The sequence below is a fragment of the Typopeltis vanoorti genome, unplaced genomic scaffold (assembly GCF_054136105.1).
Source record: "Typopeltis vanoorti isolate ZY-2024b unplaced genomic scaffold, IOZ_Tvanoo_1.0 HiC_scaffold_24, whole genome shotgun sequence".
NCBI classification, from domain to species: domain Eukaryota; kingdom Metazoa; phylum Arthropoda; class Arachnida; order Uropygi; family Thelyphonidae; genus Typopeltis; species Typopeltis vanoorti.
Window position 1 is genome coordinate 5,103,438 of NW_028328064.1, and position 18,923 is coordinate 5,122,360.

Here is an 18,923-nt window from a genome sequence, read left to right on the forward strand (position 1 = left end):
TTGCTTTGTACCAATGTTGGTAAAATTTGGTATAGCATCTCACCTCACCAGAAAACCAGTTCGGATCTATACTCTTGTGATACCTTTTTTTATGTTATTGATTTTACCCCATTTTGAAAAGGTCTGAATAAGAATTTCATTGCTGCTTTGTAATGCAAAACAATGGCACTACATGACAGAAGTTCATGCCATCTGGGGAATTACCAAGTTAAACAAGGCATCTGTTGTTTTCATGAAAGAACCAGGATGAACAGCAAAGAAAGTCAGCTATAGGAAAAAATCCCACCTCAGCATCAGTTGATTTCAAGATTGGTACCATTAACTTAAGAAGCAACAATAGAAAAGAAATAGAACTAACAGAAGAATTGGATAAGTACCAGGTCAACATAATATATGTTATCAAATACAGGTGAGCTCTTTCTAAGCAACAAATACAAGATGATATATTCAGGCAATAACAATCAGTGAAAGGAAGGAATAGCCTTATGAATTATATATTTAGTTTAATCCTTTATCCAAGTGTAAGCAAACAAAGTTTGCACCTGAAGTATCTTCAGGACTGGGGCAACTCATGGCAAAGGTGGACTGAGTTCTCATCACTTTCCTTAGTATCCTATGATGCAAATGCCATGATGCAAATGCAAAGCACATCTCCTTGCAGTCATGTATAATGCTATGCATTATGGGAAGGGTCACTACCCAGACGGTTTCGACCTTTATTGAGGTCTCTTCAGTGGGAGCCAGACCCAGAGGTGATACCAAGGTTGAAACAATGCAGAAGTCATATTTCCATATGCCAGTTGCCAAAACACATCACACCTTTTTATTAAATTACTCTGGATTAGAGAAAGATGTTGGAAGTTTTTTTCACTTGGTTAGACTACGGAAATATGACTTCTGCATTGCTTCAACCTTGGTATCATTTCTGGGTCTGGCTCCCACTGAAGAGACCTCAATAAAGGTTGAAACCGGTCTGGATAGTGACCCTTCCCATAATTATTATTATTATTATTATTATTAGACACCTCCATGGTGTCCAAAGACTCATTGAAGGAGGGCACCTGTTCTATAACTCCGTCTCCACCATTCAATCACCAACATCCATGCCCACAGCGGAATTCGAACCCACAGCCTTTTGGCTGCAGAGCGGCTACACTATCCACTCGGCCAATCAGGCCGGCTTAATAATGCATAGCATTATACATGTCCATAAGGAGAGGTGTTTTGCATTATGGTATACTAAGGGAAGTGATGCGAAATCGGTCTACCTTTTCCATGTTGCCCCAGGACTGGGGCAACATGGTGAAGGTAGACTTTGTTTGCTTTGTTTGCTTACACTTGGATAAAGGATTAAACTAAATATATAATTTATGGTTTAACCAAGTGAAAAAAACTTCCGAATAGCCCTTTGCCCACATCAAGTAGAGTGATGTGGGCAAATATTAGAATGGGGAGCTTGACATTGAAATTTATTTGTGCATAGGTTCCATTAAGGAAGAAATGGAGGAATTTTTTAAGGCATGCAATAGAGAATGCAGCTGAAACGATAAAAAAGATGCAAAAGTTAATCCTTGTTGGAAATCTAAACTGCAGACTAGGAAATGAGTACCAGATATACAGAAATGTTTGGTGACATTTGAAGAAAAAAAATAATAATAATTAGTAACAACATGCTCCAACATAAAAATTTGCACAAATTCAAATGAAGTGAATTTGTGTCATGCAGGAAATAAGAAAAGTCTCTTTCTTCAGTATGTTATTGCCATGTTTCAATAATGCTATGTAGCGATGTTTCTCTACATAGCATTACAGAAGATTTGAAAGTGGAATGGATCCAATTACTTTTGAGCAGCATAAAATCGAATTTCATACTGAAAAGAAGATTATGTATGAAAGGTTCACAATGAATCAGTGTTTAGCAGCTCTCAGAGGTGAACTGTAGACTTAAATAGATGAACATTATTCAAGAAAAAATGAAAGAGTTTAATAGAACCAAATCTTGAAGATTCAGTGGCAAACCCTGAAGAAAAGCCACAGAGGCATGTGGTGAGGTTGTCTGCAAGAATAGAAAGATCAGAACTGCCTGGGACACAGAATGTTAAAAAGGAAGTCAAGGAAAAGAAGAAACTGTATTAAACGTTCCTGACAAATATGTCTGCTGTGCTCTTAGAGGGTACATAGAAAAATGTACAAAAGCAATGCACTGTGTAAAACTAGCTAAACAAAAGTAATTGGAAGGCTGTTGCAAGAATATAAAAAATAAATATCAGAAAGGAAGGTGAAAAAATATTCTGGAGGCTTTTGAAAAAGCTTAGAAATGGAGGAAAGAGTACTGTAAAAGGAATCAGAGATGATAAAGGTGACCTAAAAACTGAAAAGATATTCTAGTTGTCTTGAGTAACTACTTTGAAAGATTACTAAATGAAATAAGCAATACCATCATTCTGGTAGAAAATGCTCAACAGGAATGCATTCATAAATACATATCAGTACTTGAAATAAAAAAGCCATCAAAAATCCAAAATATGGAAAGGCAACCAGAGTAGATCATATTCAACCAGAAATGCTGAAATATGGAAGTATAAATGTTTTACAGTGGCTACATTACATAATTCAGAATGCCTGGTCATCCCTCTACTCCAGATGATTGGTGTAGAGGGCTGATAGAGCTGATAGTAACAGAAATGAATGTGAATGTCAGAATTATAGGGGAAGTTCCCTACTGACTGTTCCTGGTAATATTATTGCAAATATACTTGAAATATGGCTAAGGAAAAGTGTGGAAGGGAAGCTTGGAGAATTCATACTGAATAGAGGTTGTTAGGATCAGATTTTCACTTCAAGACAAAGAGTTGAGAAATCATGAGAATATAACCAGGATCAGTATTGAAGCTTTCTACAGCTGGAAAAAGGCATATGACAAGATGCCAAGAAAATAGCTGTTCAAAACACTACAGTTGTATGGCTGTCAGATTTTAGGAAAAGAAAACGTATACTAGAATATTAATTAAAAACTTTAATTAATACTTCCTATATTTTGGTAATGTTACATTACCATCTTCAGGGAACATAAAAATAATGATATGTGCACACAGGCACTAACACTAAACAAATATGGCTGATGAAAACAACTGAAGTAGATCCTAGAGTCCTAAAGGTGTCCCCTCATGGGCTAAATTGGTGTGTCTTGGCTGTTGGGCTGATGTTCTTAGAATGCAAACTTCCAATATTTGGGGCCCATGTCTCATGCATTCAAATTTGTTGAGATTTGGGGAGGTTTTTAGATTCTGAGGCTGATTCCAGGAATAATCTTTCATATTTATACTTGCTCTCGTGTAGTAAAGTGGCTTTCTTCCAACGTATTTTGTGGCTGGTGTCCAAAGCATGGTCAGCATGTCCTAGTGACTGTATTGGTGGAAATGGATATAATCCTTATGTTCAGATATCCTGATATTAGCAGTCCTGCATGTTTGGCCATAGTAGACAGTTTGCAACTATAAGGGACCTGGTATATTCCAGGTAGGTCTAGGGGAAGTGTCTGGTCTTTGGTGGAGCAGATAAGAGATGCTAATTTTTTTATATGGTTTGTAACAAGTTGTCAGGTCATTTTTTTTAGGATTTTTGTTAGATTTTCAGAAGTATCCCAGATATAAAGAATGGTGATAGATTTAGAGTAATCGCTGTTATGGAAAAGGGGGGGGGGGTAATTGGTTTTAATATTTTGAGAGGGGTTGTAGGTTGTAGTCATTGGCTACAAAGCTGTTAAGAATATGGTTAAGTTCAGTAGTTATATAGTTATAGCACTGTTATGTGAACTGATTAATTTTACCCTGTTATAATAAATTTAGTTTAATCCTTTATCCAAGTGTGAGCAAACAAAGTTTGCACCTGAAAGTATCTTCAGGACTGGGGTAAGGTGGTACAACACAAGGACACTCCTTGCAAAGGTGGAGCAAGCTACCAATATTCCTTTCTCAGTATCTCCCATAATGCAAAACACATCTCCTTCCGGATATATCTAATGTTATGCATTAAGGGAAGGGCCAAAGGGTTGTGGCCCTTCCCTTAATGCATAACATTATACATATATCCGCAAGGAGATGTGTTTTGCATTATGGGAGATACTGAGAAAGGAATTCTGGTTGCTTGCACCACCTTTGCAAGGAGTGCTCTTGTGTTGTACCACCTTACCCCAGTCCTGAAGATACTTTCAGGCACAAACTTTGTTTGCTCACACTTGGATAAAGGATTAAACTAAATTTATTATACTCTAACCAAGTGAAAAATAAACTTTCAACATCTTTACCCTGTTATATAGGGTTTTAATAATACCGTATTGTTGGTGGTGGGGGGGGTGATTGCTAGTGAATGTAATCTACCCGTATGTGTAGGTTTTCTGTAAACAGAAAAAGCCAGGGATCCATCAGGCTGGCATGTAATCAGAGTGTCTAGGAAAGGGAGATTGTTATTGTTTTCCTTTTCCAAAGTAAACTGAATCCTGGATCCTGGGATGTTGATTGTTTAAGTGTGTTAAGAAGTTGTGGAGTGCATCCGAGTCATGCGGCCAATAGCAAACACATCATCTACGTAGCATAGCCAAAGAGTAGGTTTAAGTGGAGCTGAGTTTAAGGATTTATCTTCAAAGGTCTCCATAAAGAACTTGGCCAGGGGTGGAGAGAGTGAAGAACCCATGGCTGTCCCCTCTATCTGTTTGTAGAATTTTCCTTGCCAAATGAAATAGCTTGAGTTCATGGTGAACTGAAAAATGGCTGAGATATCGGGGCGAAATTTGGCTTGGATGAGGTCCAAGGCATCTTTGAGTGGGGCATTGGTGAATAGCATAGCCAAAGAGTTGGTTTAAGTGGAGCTGAGTTTAAGGCTTGTTCTTCAAAGGTCTCCATAAAGAAGTTGGACAGGGGTGGAGAGAGTGGAGAACCCATGGCTGGCCCCTCTATCTGTTTGTAAAATTTTCTTTGCCAAACGAAATAGCTTGAGTTCATGGTGGACTGAAAAATGGCTGAGATATCAGGAGGAAATTTGGCTTGGCTGAGGTCCAAGGTATCTTTGAGTGGGACATTGGTGAATAAGGGGAAGACATCAAAACTGAGCATTATGTCAGTGTGTTGGAGTAAGAGGTTTTCTATACTGACTTTAAAGTGGGGTGAATTTTTTATGTGTGAAGGTGTGTTGCTAGGTATATTGTGTGAGCACTTTGGTTGAATGTTTGGCTAATTTGTATGTAGGGGAATCAATTCCATCCACAACGGGATCTAATAGCACATTCTGTTTATGGTTTTTGGTAGCCCATACATTTGGGGCGAGGGGGATTAGAGTTAAAAGGTTTTAGTTTGTTAGTCACTTCCTCAGGCCAAGAAGTAAACCTTCTTAAGGAGCCTATGGGGTGTTCTGATTTGGGAGCTGGTGGGATCATATTCTATAGGGAGGTAGGTAGACTGATCTAACAGTAAAGAGGTAAGCTTACCTGTGTAGTCAGTTTTGTTTAGAAATACAGTGACATTTCTCTCATATTGTTGGCAATATGGTTGGAAAGGTTGCGAATACCACGTTCTACCTGTATCATTTCTTCAGAAGGGATTTTTTTCGGTGCTACAGCGAAGTTGTGGCCTAGCGCAAGTGCACTGATTGCTTCAGGGTAAGGGTTGACAGGTTTATTACTGTGTTGAACGGTAATTCAGGTTTGCAAGCTGAGATCTTTTTTAAACTTTCGAATTTTTTGAATGTGCCAACAATGTATATTTTGGAATTCTTCAGCCATATTTGTTTAGTGTTAGTGCCTGCGTGCACATATCATTATTTTTATGTTCCCTGAAGATGGTAATGTAATATTATCAAAATATAGGAAGTATTAATTAAAGTTTTTAATTAATATTCTTGTATGCGTTGTCTTTCCCTAAAATCTGACAGTTATGGATTACCAACATATAAGTTTATCTACAAGAACTACAGTTCTATGGTGTAAATGGGACATTATATCAAGCAGTACTTAGTCTATATTTGAGTTGTAAGTCAGCAGTTAGAATTGAAAGATGTACAGGATGATTGGGGTCGATGTTAAATCAGGTGTGAGATAAAGGTGTACATTATCTTCAGTGTTATTTTATTCATCATCTATGTAGTCACATTATCAAGGAAAGTGGTATTAAACCTCATATAAAAACTGGAGATGTTAATCTGGGCTCTTTATGCATATGATGCATACTTCTAAATTAATCCATCACATGTCTACAAGATTCACTGACTAAGAAAAACTGTTGTATTATATTTGGAATGAAAATCGCCAATATAAAAACAGAGACACTGAAAATAGGCAAAAACATTGAAAACATGAACTGCATCCTGAATTGGGAACAACTGACACATATCAGTTATTTAGACACACTTTTTAGTGAAGACGACAAATAAAATATGGAAATATAGCAGAATTAGAAAAATTTTATGGTAGAAAGTCAACTAAATAAATTGATATGGAATAAGCAAAAAAATTATTCAAAACACTAACAGTAACTGTATAGAAGACAGTGTTCAAACCAGCTTTAACTTATTGATCGGAGAGGTGGATTAGGAGTAAAACACTTGATCAAAGACTGGTGACTGTAGTTCTGCGAAAGATTAACGGAATGAACATATGAATTCAATGACAGGATCATAATAAAAATGAGAATGTCAGGTAAGAACTTGATATTGTTAGTATTCAGGAATGCATTAGCAGAGCTAATCTCAGGTGATATGATCACTTAAACAGAATGGGTGAAGTTAGCAAAACAAATATTCTTTGCCAGGAGGGCAGAAAACGATCCTGAAGAAAACCATGATCTAGGTGGATTGATAGAGTAAAAAGTACCTTAGAACACAAAAATATATAAAGTGATAATACTGGTGTCTTATGTTATCTGGAGGAAATTTGTTGATAGGTTAGTAACTTTTCCATGTAGTATACTATAATATCCTGTACACTCCCTGAGGTTACATATCAAGAATTTGTTGATGATGATGATGATGAATTTTTATTGTTCTTTCCTAGCTTCCTACCATATCAGGAATTTTATGCTACCTTGGAATATAAAATCCTATAATAGTTTATTCTTGGTTTCTACATGTTTAACAGGAATTAAATATTACTTTTTGCCATACATCATAAAAATATATATCTTAGTTATTAGCTCTTACTTGGGCTTTTAAAACCATATTCACTTTCTCACCTCGTCACATTCTGGAATTTCAGTTCTCATAGATTGTACCTTTGGAGAAATTGGTGCCATTATCATAGAAAAGACTAAAAAATCTGTAATTAATTATAAGAAAAATCTTTCCATTGTAAGGCTGAAAGTAAAAGAAAAAAAAAATTCTAGTGATACAGAGATAATTCTACACTTCCAGAAAAAGCTGAGCTACTGTAAAATTATGCCAGGATGTGACTGAAAAAAAAAACCATAGTGTAAATATTAATAGTTCTACCAGTAATTAATGCTTGTCTGAATAGTGCCATGCTAGTGGGGAGGGGCAACTAGCACCAGCAAAATAAAATTTAAAATATCAAAATAAATGAAAAACTAATTAAGTAATTAAACAGACCTGATTGTTTTCAAAGATTATCTGAACAATTTGCATCGCAATATAAAATTCACTCTTGAACTAGAACAACACAAAAATGTTATTGTTCCTTGATATCCTTCTTGAAGTAAACAGAGAGGAAAAAAGGTTATCCTTATCCATATACAGAAAACCTACCACAACAGGAAAATTTTTAAATGCTGCTTTACACCATCATCCATTGCAAAAGATATACATAATTAAAACTTTATGAGACAGGGCATACAGTGGCGGCCTGGTTGGCCGAGTGGTCAGTGTATCTGCTCTCCAGCCAAAAGGCTACAGGTTCGAATCCTGCCGAGGGCATGGATGTTTGTGATTGTCTGTGAAAATACTAATAGTGGTGGTGGTGGATTCAGTGGAGATGGAGAGTTATAGAGTAGGTACCCTCCCTCGATGAGTCTTTAGCTGGCCTGGTTGGCCAAGTGGTTAGCGTAGCCACTCTCCAGCAAAAAGGCTGTGAATTTGAATCCCATCGTGAGTATGGATATTTGTGATTGACTGTGAAAATAATAGTGATGGTAGTTGATGGTAGATGGCGTTGGTGTAGTTGCAGATCATTGTAGTTGGTAAATTGAGTGGTGGAGACAGAGAGTTGTAGAGTAGGTGCCCTCTCTCGATGCGTCCCTGGAGGTGTCACATAATAATAATACATCAAGCACATCAATTAAAAGGAATGAGGAACTGCACTACTTCAAACAGAACCTTGTACTTAATGGTTTTGAACCCAAGACGATCAGAAAAATTCTTAATACGTCTCCTTCAACTCCCTTACTTAAACAAGATTTCAAGAATGTAATCACATTGCCTTACATCAAGAATGTCACAGACAAAGTGGCTGCAAATGCTCTGTGAGTACAGTGTAAAAGTGGCTTTTTTTACCTTTACAAAAATACTCAAGATTCCTACATCCACCAAAACCTCCACATCATCCCATGAAACCACCAGGAGTTTATGAAATTTTTTGCTCTTGTAGCATTTGTTATGAAGGTCAGGAGAGATCCACATGTCGGAACACGTTAAAGATGTCGAAAAAAGAAGAGAACGGGCGATCAAGTACTTTGGCAACAAACAAAAATGTCATATATTGATTATAACTGTTTTACAGGAAAATTTATTTTAGCTAAAATCAATAAAGAAGTTTTGCAAATGCTATGGATCTCTGCACAATGGAATAAAAATCAAGGCTTAATTTTACATACAGTATGGTCTGCTTTCATCAAAAATTTAACTGCTACGGATCTAGGATATAACATGCATGCATGATACCACAGAACGTGATAGCAACAACTAGCATTGTTCCAACATGCATACAGTAATAAATTTACCATTTGTATTCTGGTTTATCAATTATATGTTACAGTTGCAAAGTTATCAAAAACATTTAATATGCATAATTAATTGTTAATAATCTTTTGTTGTGTAAAACTTTTATGTATCAGTACCCGTGATGATGTAAGTCTTACTACTTATGAAACTTGTCGTGTTTTAATTGCTTATTTTTTTTTATTAAACTCTTTAATTACATAATAATATAGTCTCAATACCGAAAACATCCCACAGACTGCTAAACCACAGAAACTTAGGTTTTCATTAAATAATTATCTTGCTGAAATTTCAAGGTGTTATCTGTGGGAGCCAAACCCAGGAAGTTACTTTCAGAATAAACACACAAAAAAAATTAAAAATAAATAAAAAAAAAAGCAAAGTAAAATATAACAGACAAGAAAATTGTCTATTATAATTTATTTCCACAAAAAGATAGACCATTACGTGAAGTGAGAATAGAATGTTATGGACCAAAGTAAATGATAACAGGCAAGAAATTGTTTATTGTAATTTATTTTCTACAAAAACAGAGATACTGTTATGTGATATGAGAATTGAATTTTACAAATGTTAGAGCACATTCTTTCTGTTGCTGCTTTCGAGTAGTAATGTGACACTGTTATAACACATGGGACAGAATGTAAGGGTAAATTGTAAAGGTTTGTTATTTGTAATTAATAGGGAGGTAAAGTGATAAAAATATATAAGTTATTAAATAGGCTTTATAGATTGGCACAGAAGCCTTTTTTTTCAATACATGGCAAGAAAGGATAAAATAGGATAGAACAACTGATGTTTTCAAATTACCTGATGATGAATGGATGAGAATAATGTCTAAAAAGGATAATTTATAAGCTAGACTATAATAAGCTAGAATATATATGACAGAGAAGAGTTTAGAAGGAGGGCCATAATCGCAAATGACTTTATGCACTGGTTATGCAGACGGTGTGGTGTGGAGTTTGTGGATGTGTAGAGTGAGTTTGATGGGTGAAAGGATTTGTACAATATGAATGGCTTACATTTGAATGGATTTGGTGTGCGAAGACTGGAAAATATGTTGCTGAGTGAAGTGAGAGTGGATGTGCAAAACCAGGGATACTAGAACTATTAAGGAGGGAAGAAAGTGGATATGCACACATCAGTGAGGCAGTTGAGTGTAACAATGTTTATAATGTGCCCGAGCCAGTACGAAGGACAAGGAATCAGAATGGGATAGTTAGTATAACGCATCAAGATAGAGGTGGGAAAAATGGACCTCTGCATTTTATATATACTAATGCCAGGAGTATTAGGAACAAGAAGGAAGAATTTTTGGCCTTGGTTGGCTTTTCCTGGCCACAGGTTATTGGCATTAGTGAAACATGGCTGACAGAAGATGATATAGTTAGTGGGATAGAATGTGTAGGGTATAGTGTGTTCAGGAGGGACAGAGAGAATAAAATGGGGGGGGAGGAGTGTTATTGATGATAGCTGATGAACTGCAATCAAGGAGAATAGCAGTTGTATTGCAGGATAGTGAAAGGAGCTCATTTGAGGCTATTTGGTGTGAGATTGAGACTAATGGAACAAAATGTGCATTTGGGTGCTGCTATAGACCAGGTGATGGAAAATAGATGGTCCAGATAGTATGCATAGGCAAATTGATGAAATGAATGGAAGGAGGGTAATTATTATGTGGGATTTCAACTATAGTAACATTGAATGGAAGAAGGAGAAGACACATGTGAGGAAGGATGTGGATTTTATTCAGTTACTGAGAGATAAATATCTGAGACAGCATATAATGGAAAATACTAGGGGTTCGATGGTGCTTGACCTATTAATAGCATCTGAGAATTTGACTGTAATGAATATGACCTGGGAGGTGGCTAAATGTGTGAAATTTTCGGTTAAGACAAGGTGCATGTGGAATTACCGTGCTGGCAAGTATCACAAGCGTAGGAGATTGCTTGGTTCAGTAAAAGATGTTGATAAGGCATGGGAAGTGGTCAAGGAGCATTTGCAGGAGGTTATGGCTGACTGTATACCTAGAGTCGAATAGTAAATCAAGTAGGGGTTAAATGGATGAATGACATCATTAAACTTGAGTTGCAAAAAAAGAAACAACTGTGGAAGGAATTTAAGGAGCCTGCAGGCACATGAATGGTATAAAGCGCAGGCCAGAAGAGTAACAAGTGTGGTGAGAAAGGCAAAAATGGATTATGAAAGGAAATTAGGCATGCAAGCTAAAGAGAATCCCAAACAGTTCTTTCAATATGCTGCTAGTAAAAGAAAAACTGTACATGGCAGAATGATTTTAAGGAACGCCGATGGTAGGGAGGTCACTGAATCAGTCGATATAGTGGAATTACTGAGTGAACTCTTTGCAAGAGTATATCATTCAAGTGGTGACATTGAAGGAATGAAGGAACCATTAGTTTATGTGGGAATTGTGGTGAATGAAGTGGAGATGAATAGTCTATTACTGAACCTTAATGTGAATACATCTGTGGGATTGGATGGTATATCAGCACGGGTATTACGTGAAGCTGCTAAAGAATTGTCAGTGCTAAGACTACTGTTGCAAATTACTGACCGATCAGCATATCAGGAGTTGTTGTCAAGGTCTTGGAGAAAGTAGTCAAGGGTAAAATACAGGAATGGATTGATGAAAATGAGATACTGTATGGGGGACAGCATGGTGTTGTGAAGGCTAGTTCATACCTCAGTAACTTGCTCAGGTTTTATAACACAGTGACGGCAGAATTGGATAAGGGTAATGGGTTTACAGTGATACTGCTGGTCCTGGCTAAGGCCTTTGACAGGATACCAAATGGAAGTCTAATCTGTAAACTGCAACATATGGGAATGGATATAGGGTTAGTGAGATGAATAGGACGGTGGTTGATGGAGAGATACCAGAGAGTAGTTTAATCAGGAGTGGAGTCCAAAAGACAGCCTCTGACTAGTGGTGTGCCACAGTGTTTTGTAATTGGACCACTGCCGTTTAATTTGTTCGTTAACGATATAGGGAAGGATCTGAGAGGAACAGTTCATTTGTTCACTTATGATGCTAAGATGAGTAGGGAAATAGTAAATGCAGAAGATGTCAAAATTTTCAGGATGATTTGGATAGATTGGAGGTATGGGCTAAGGAGAATGGATGTCAATTTAATGTGGGCAAAATGTAAGGTTATGCATTTTGCGGTGAAAAGATTAGCAGCAGTATATCACATTGGTGGAACTGTACTCCAGGAGATTGATGAGGCCAGGGACTTGGGAGTGTTGGTGGATAGGGAGTTGAAGTTTATAGGAAACATCACAAAAGTGGCTAAATCAGCTCATCAAATCACTTGTATGCTGAAGAATACTTTGATGAGCAGAGATAAGCAAGTTATTGTTCCTCTGTATCGAGCCTTGATAAGACCCCATCTTGATTACTGTGCCCAGATATGGTCACCTAGGTTTCTTCTTAATGAGGAAGTGGTTGAGAGGATCCAGAGGCGAGTGACAAAGATGATAGCAGGTCTATGGAATGAATCTTATGAAAACAGGTTGAAGATTTGTATGTTGCAGAAATTGGTTGATAGGCAGAAAAGGGGAGATATGATTTGAGACATTCAAATTGCTGAAGGATTTCTATAGGATTAATTCAGAGAATATTTTTGAGAACAGGACTGGTGGTGGGAGGACTTGGGGACATCCATGGAAGCTGAGCAAGAGTGTGGTTAGTAAGGGTTTTAGAGCTGGGTTTTTTACTTTTAGAGTGGTGAATGAGTGGAATAAGCTGCCCGAGTCTGTTGTGGGTGCTTTGACAGTGAATGAGTTCAAGGCAAAGTATGATAGATACTATGTGAATGTCAAATAGTTGTGATGGACAAGATGTTTAGGGCCTCCCTCGATGAGTCTAAGGACTCCTTGGAGCACCTGTAATAATAATAATAAGCTAGACAGATGGGAAAATGAATGGGGGTTTCAGTTTAATTCATCAAAATGTAAGATCTTGTGGTTTGGGGCACATCGATTGGATGCTGCATACTCTATTGGAGGAGCTATGCTGGAGGAAGTAGGGGAGATAAGAGATCTGGGGTTGATGATTGATAGAAACCTGAAATTAAAGGGACATATTGCAAAGGTGGTGAAGGTAACCTAGAGAATTGCTGCAATAATGAGAAGGATGCTGACCTGCTGATGGAATGATAAAAGATTTATCATTCCATTGTATAAGACCCTGATCAGACCCCACTTGTTCTCAGATTTGGTCCCCAGGATTTGAAGGGGATAAATTAACTGTAGAAAGGGTACAGAGGCGGATAACATGAGTTTCAGGCATGTACAATGTTAGTTATGAGGATCGGCTGAGGAATGTGGACTGCAGAGTTTGGTGGATAGACGAAGGAGAGGTGATATGAATGAGACTTTTATACTGTTGAGAGGTGGTTACAGGGTTGACGCTAGGGAGTTCTTTTGCTTGGTTGAACAGCAGGAAGGAGTAATGACAAGGGGCCATCCCTAGAAGTTACAAAAGGAAATTGTGAACAAGAGGGTGAGGAGTGGTTTCTTTGCATGGAGGGTGGTTGAACCATGGAATGCATTGCCTGATAGAGTGGTGAGAGTGAGAACGGTCAATGAATTTAACAATGTTACCGGCCAGGACGTATATATATGTCCAGATTACCATGGATGCGAAGTGCATATTAAAATTGTAATACCATTGAAATTTATGATAGATATGAAGATTTGAGGATGCTTATTTGATCTTTAATGACATGTAAGGTGGTTAAGGAGTGGTATGATAGACTTTGTGTTTCCTAGGAGGTACCTCCCACGATGAGTCTTTTGACTCTTTGGAGGCCTAAATTATAATAATAATAATTTGTTGTATTTTTCAATTTCCATAGTGAATTTGATATGAGGGTGTAATGTATTGATTTTAACTAAAAAAGTAGGTAAGTAATCTAAATTGTAATTGTGTCGCCACAGAGCAAAAATGTCTATATATTTAAACAAAAATGAAGGTAGAGGACTTATAGAAGAAAAAAGGATGCCTCCTAAATGCTCTAAATATAAGTTGGCTAAAGCAATGGAGAATAGAGTTACTATTGCAGTTACTTCTACCTGGTTGTAGAATTTGTTTTGACGCAAAAAATATTCAAAATGCATTACAAATTTGAATAGTTTTGGCATATCTTGTGGGAAAATATCAGTAAGTAGTAGTAAAGTCTCTTTGAGAGGTACATTTCTGAATAGGGATTCTACATCAACTCACCATTAGATCAGTAGGTTGTACGGAAACAATTTTTAATTTGTTTAAGAAATCTGACGAGTTTTTTAAAAAAGAACAAGAATTGTCTATTATTATTCAGGTCTCCATGGAGTCAAAAGACTCATCGTGGGAGGTCCTTCCTAAGAACATAAAGTCTATCAAGACTCACTGAGGGGAGGCCCCCCCCTAAATAACACAAAGTCTATCATACCACTCCTTAAACTCATTCACCGTTCTCACTCTCACCACTCCATCAGGCAGTACATTCTATGGTTCAACCACCCTCCATGCAAAGAAACCACTCCTCACCCTCTTGCTCACAGTTTCCTTTCGTAGCTTCCAGGGATGGCCTCTTGTCATCACTCCTTCCCACTGTTCAACCAAGCAAAAGAACTCCCCAGTATCAACCCTGTAACCACCTCTCAACAGTTTAAAAGTCTCAATCATATCACCTCTCCTCCTTCTGTCCACCAAACTCTGCAGTCCACGTTCCCTCAGCCGATCCTAATAACCAAAATTGTACAGTCCTGAAATCATCTTTGTCATCCGTCTTTGTACCCTTTCCACAGTTAATTTATCCTCTTCAAATCCTGGGCATCAAATCTGAGAAAACAATAGTCCAAGCGCGGTCTGATCAGAGACTTATAGAACGGAATGATTACCCTTTTATCTCTGCAGGTCAGTGTCTTTCTCATAATTGCAGCAATCCTCTGTGTTCCCATCACCACCTTTGCAATATATCCCCTAAATTTCAGGTTTCTATCAATCATTAACTCCAGATCTCTTGTCTCCCCTACTTCTTCCAGTATAACTCCTCCAATGGAGTATGCAGCATCCCATCGATGTTTCCCAAACCTCAAGACCTTACATTTTGCTGCATTAAACTGACACCCCCTATTCATTTGCTCATCTATCTAGCTTATTCAAATCCTCTTGCAGGGCTACCACATCTGCACTATTACTAATAATCCTTCCCAGCTTTGCATCATCCACAAACAATATTCCCTTGCAATCCACTGGCCATGTCATTGATATAAAGGTTAAACAATATAGGTCCTAGTACTGAGCCCTGTGGGACCCCACTTGTAACCATCTACCTCCTTGAAACTGCTCCACCATACACAACTCTCTGATACCTATCAGACAGCCAATCCTGAATCCAGTTGACCAATCTGACATCCAGACCCATCTGTTGCAACTTAAATATCAGCTTATCATGTGGCACCCTGTCAAATGACTTTGCTATGTCTAAGAAAATTGCAGTATATGCCTTTCCCTCATCTAATGTTCTTGTAACTTTATTATAAAAGGCTAGCATATTGCTAAAACAAGTGCACCCTTTCACAAATCCATGTTGACTCTCACAGTTAACATTACCCTCATCTGCCCAATGCTGTATACGGTCCCTCACTACTTTCTCCAAGATCTTAACAACTACTGATGACACACAAACTGGCCTATAATTAGACACTTCCAGTCTGTTACCACCCTTGTGCAATGGCACTATCTTACCTTCCTTTCATTCCTTGGGCACTTTTCTCGCAGCCAGACTTGCATTAAAAAGCCAGGTTAAATGCACTGTCAGTTCCCTAGCACATTCTGTCAAAACTCGTGGTGAAATACCATCCAGTCCCAAAGCTTTACTGACATCCAGATACTCAGTATCTGAAACACACTCTCCTCCTGCACCGCTAAACCTCGAACCAGCCCTATCCCTCTAGCATTAAAACTGACTCCTCTAGGACGAAATACTCCAATTAAGTTTTCATTGAAAAATTCCACTATGTCATCTGCATCAGTCACTCTATTCCCATTTTTATCCCACAATATCATTCTTCCACAGTCATTTCTCCTCCTACATATCTAAAAAATTCCCTAGGATTTTCTTTGGATCTTAGGACTAATCTCCTCTCATATTCCAGTTTTGTCTTCTTACCATACTAGTCACTCTTCTGGCCTGTGTCTTATACTCTTCATGCATCTTCTCTTCACATGTCTCCTTATATCTCTTCCATAGCCTCTTTTTCGCATGCAATTCCTGTTTAATATTGTTTGTTATCCACTTTACTCCAAATTGTGTTCTCTTCTTTTGCTGCTAACAAATATATTCACAATTTCCCACGCACTAATGATATTCCGGCCTTCCAATTCCTCCCTCCATGAAACTTCCCGAAGTTGACGTCTAAGACTATTATAATCACCTGCTTTATAATTCCACATAAGTTCCCATCTCTTTGATACTCCTGCATGTCTATTCATTTTCCAAGGCAAAACCATATGGTCATTCTCACCAACTGACGGGAGAGATGTCATCTCAGTTATTATCAACTCTTCTGATGCTATAACCAAATCCAAAACTCATGAACCTCTTGTTCCCTCTGTTACATGTTGCCTAAGACATTTTTCCCTCAAGAATTCTAGAAATTCCATTCCCCTATTGCTATATGCATCTTCCTCTCTCCAATTTATACTACACTAGTTAAAATCTCCTATAACAGCCATTCTTTTTGCACTTGCCAAACTTAACTGTCTAAACATCTCCTGGTCCCCATCCTCTGTGCTCCTGAGTCTGTAGCAACATCCTACTAAATATCCTGTTTTGCCTACCTCTATCTCAGACCACATGCTCTCTAAATCATTTGTCTTACTTCCTTCCAAAGCCTCCACTCTTAGAGGACATAGGTCGTCACTTATCATAAGCAGTACCCCACCACCACGCTTTCCCCTCCTATCCTGCCGAAAAATGCTGTGCCCAGCGACTTCTATATATGATTTGAATAGGTTTGCTTAAATATTTGACTGTGCGATAAGTAGGTGAATCAATACAGTCCACAATTTGACAGAGAGGAATGTCTTTCTTATGGATCTTAGGTAGACCATAAAAGCTAGGAGTTCTTTCAAAATATGTTCATAACTTTTCTATTGTGTCTGCATCTAAACTTATAACTTTGTCTAGAAGGGAATTTTATTTCTTAAGTTGCCTATTAGTGGGTTTGTGATCCAGCCCTTGGTAGGTTGAGAAATCTCATAGTAAAAGATAAATTTTACTTTTATAGTTTGAGGAATCCATAGCTACTGTAGCTTTTCCCTTGTCTGCTTTGGTGATAACAAGGTGATTGTTGCATCTTTACAGTGTAGAGCTTTTTTCAGCTATAAATTCTCAACCTTAATTTTGGGTTAGATATATAGATGACAGTTTTGCTCTGTGGCCTCACAATTTAGATTCCTTACCTACCTTTTTTAGCTAAAATCAGTGTGTTACACCCTCATATCAAATTTGCTATGGAAATCGAAAAAGACAACAAATTATCCTTTTAGACATTATTCACATCTGTTCACCATCAGTTTATAGAAAACTCACTTTTACTTGATGACACATTCTCCAACAATCTGCACATCATCCTTCTCAAAAGACAGGAATCATACAATATTTAATTCAACGAGCTAGAACTAATTCTTCAACTCCCCATCAGTTACAGTAAGAACTGTCTACTATCAAACAGTATATGAAAGTAAATGGTTTCTCCGAAAGAACTACCCAACATCTTCTTGACTCCTACAAACCTAACCAAAATAACAAAGAATTAATACTTGAAGTTCCAATCCCATACATCTATGGCATATCAGAGCCCATTTCAAGAATTATGAAGAAATATAATTTAGTAGCTACTTATATTCCCATTAATAAACTATCCACGTATTTCCCATCGTCTAAAGATAAACTCTCAACTATGTCTCTTTGACTAAACTCATCGACCGTTCTCACTCTCACCACTCTATCAGGCAATGCATTCCACGGTTCAACCACCCTCTATGCAAAGAAACCACTCCTCACCCTCTTGCTCACAGTTTCCTTTCGTAACTTCCAAGAATGGCCCCTTGTCATCACTCCTTCCCGTTGTTCAACCAAGCAAAAGAACTCCCCAGTGTCAACCCTGTAACCACTTATCAACAGTTTAAAAGTCTTAATCATATCACCTGTCATTCTTTTATCCACCATACCCTGCAGTCCACATTCCCTCAGCCGATCCTCATAACTAACATTGTACAGTCCTGAAACTGTCTTTGTTATCTGCCCCTCTACCCTTTCGACAGTTAATTTATCCCCTTCAAATCCTGGGGACCAAATCTGAGAACAATAGTGTAAGTGTGGTCTGATCAGTGTCTTATATAATGGAATGATAACTCTTTTATCCCTCACATCAGTGTCCTTCTCATTATTGCATTCATCAAACTCAGATCTCTTGATGATGATCCAGGATCACTTGTGTCTGTTAGTGGTATGTTGAAAAGTGACCAATACATAAAAATATTGGTGAAAAGAGTGATCCATCCAGAAAGACAAAGAACTCATCTTCCAACAGAATCTTGCTCTCCTTGCCACAGTTCTAAAAAAGTGAAAGAGTTCATCAACAATCACAACATCCAATTACTTTAGTGGTCAGGTAAGTCTCCTGATATTAACCCAATAGAAAATTTTTGAGCCATAGTGAAAAAGAGACTTGATTATTTTAATTGTTATACAAAGGTTAACTGAATATAATTCATTATGAAAGTATGGTTTCAAGATGCAGAAAGAAGAAAAATCGGCTCTGTATTGGTAGAATTCATGTCTATAGGAATCAGTGAACTTATTAAGAACAGAAGAGCACATATAAATTATTTGGTAAAGTTAGAGTTTAAATTTTTTACTTATTTTCTAGCAAAATTAAAATTTTTCTTTAAAATATGAGTG

The 18,923-nt window shown here is 37.5% G+C and overlaps 1 protein-coding gene across 2 annotated transcripts in view; it reads left to right on the forward strand.

The window, feature by feature from the left end:
- LOC150092192 (disintegrin and metalloproteinase domain-containing protein 11-like) overlaps nt 1-18,923 on the forward strand; it is a 1,236,934-nt gene that overhangs the window by 761,963 nt on the left and 456,048 nt on the right. The gene's annotated exons all lie outside the window — the stretch shown is intronic.